The sequence below is a fragment of the Phoenix dactylifera genome, unplaced genomic scaffold (assembly GCF_009389715.1).
Source record: "Phoenix dactylifera cultivar Barhee BC4 unplaced genomic scaffold, palm_55x_up_171113_PBpolish2nd_filt_p 000007F, whole genome shotgun sequence".
Classification (NCBI taxonomy): Eukaryota; Viridiplantae; Streptophyta; class Magnoliopsida; order Arecales; family Arecaceae; genus Phoenix; species Phoenix dactylifera.
The window spans coordinates 3,252,788-3,254,901 of NW_024067666.1; positions in this window are offsets into that span (position 1 = coordinate 3,252,788).

The window sequence follows — 2,114 nt, forward strand, 5'->3', positions numbered from 1 at the left end:
ACTCAAATCATATCAACCTCCTTTTCCTTCCAATTCATTGAATGAACTCTAATTTAAATTAATTTCTCTATATCTTCTCAAGAACTACATCTTCTCTTCTCTATTTTCACTCAATCATAATTAAACATTTATATTTTATTATTTATTTTGGTGAATTCTTATTTATAAATTATAATGCCCTCAAGTATATCAATATATATTAAAATTTATATTCTGTAAACTTAAAAAGAATCAATTACTTGGATATAATTAAAGTTTTTGAATGGAAATTCGAGCTTCAGTTGATTTCTTTAGTTTTATTTAAAAATTTGTAATGATTTTATAATTAATTATTAATTATTATATTTTAGATATAAAATGTTATCTAGATACTTGACTCAAACTGCAAACTCAACTTGATCCTCCCAATCCGAATATTTTAGGTTGGGTCTGGGTCATTATTAACTTCAATCCAATCCAAATGTTTCACTGGATCTACAATTCATTCTATGGACTTGACCCGACCCAATTAGCTAATGGGTTAGGTTCAGTCCAAAATCATGACCTGAATATAAAATTTAGTTGGGTCAAGTTGGGATCATGTATATCCTGTTCCGACCCAACCCATTTACACTCCTGTATAGAACCACTTGTGTCTATTTTTTTCTACATGGTGGTTCCTTAGGTCATATTCAATTGTCAAGAATAGAGATTAGGTACCCAAAAAAAAAAAAACTTCCCTGGAAAATCCATTTTCGATTAGGAATAATTAGTTTGTTTCATTTATTTGAATAAATTTAGGTAAATCAGAAATTGAAAACAGTGCCTGGAAGGTAAGAAAATAAGCTTTTGCTGAAACACCACTAAAACCCCTTTCAATCCCAACCACCAATAATGCCATTGCTGTTTGCATGGATATTTCTTGAATTAGTCGTGAATAATTTTCTAAATAAAATATAAATCTGTAAATTTTTGAATAACTCCATACTAATTTAATTATTTTATTAAACCGTATATCCAAGAAAAAAAAAATCATAAATGATTCCAGAATCAACTAAACTTGCTAAGTGGGCAGGCCTCAGCTCCGCCCGCAGCTCGAGCAACGCTATGGTAGCTCAGAAAAAATATTCATGAAAGCCCTCAGCTGTCTTGCACCATTCAGTTGGCCTAATTATATGGCACAACTCCCAGCTACTCTCAAGACTTGGGAGCTTGGGGGCTATGAAACCTTCTGTCTGAAGGAAGGGTAAAGAAAAAAAATCCTTGGTGCCTCAAAAAAATGGCGTGCCCACCTCTCTCAGACAATGAAAAAAGAGTGCTACACTTATCTGAACAGACTGCATCTAATTCCTTGTGGGGTGCCGATATATATTACCACAGCTTTATGCCCCAAGGTATCAGTTGCTGTTTGCATTTTGTCATCTTCAGAGCTAATGACCTCAAAACAATTCTGTGCTGATCCGAAATATGAACCCTTCCTGCTCCACCAACTGATGTCGTCTTTAATCTCGATGTTCTCGCAATGTTAACAGAGATGATTCAGCCTGCTGCCAGTGTCCTTTACATCATCACAACAATTTGGAGGCACCGATTAGCTGTAGTCACGTTACTCTTCATGTCAATTGTCAGGGTCATGAGAGGTCAGTGGGATCCTGGCAACACCAATTGGATTCTGTGAGATAAAATGATACCATTATCTTAGGAAATTAAAAATCATAAGGTCCATGATATCCATGGAAGAGTTATTGTTGTATCATAGAATCGACCACAGCATCCCCAAGGCACAATTAACACATTTCATTTGACATCACAGAAATCACATTCCTATTGACGAGATTGACAAGCAACCATACCATGCTGAAGCTATGATACTTGCAACGACAGCATAGATCGCATGTAACCAAAACCTGGTAGGTTATGGTGCATGAGAGGGCTAACCTAGCGATCCAAGATACAACAGCCAGTATACAGAAGAGAGAACAAAAAAAAGCACTCAGTCCTATTGAATGTTTGGCAAGCAGGCATTTGCTCCCTTTTACGGGTTCTAGAATATGAGACCATCATACTATTCAGCACACCTGATTTAATTTAGCAACAGAGCTGCAAACATACCATCAATATCCACAGACAGCACG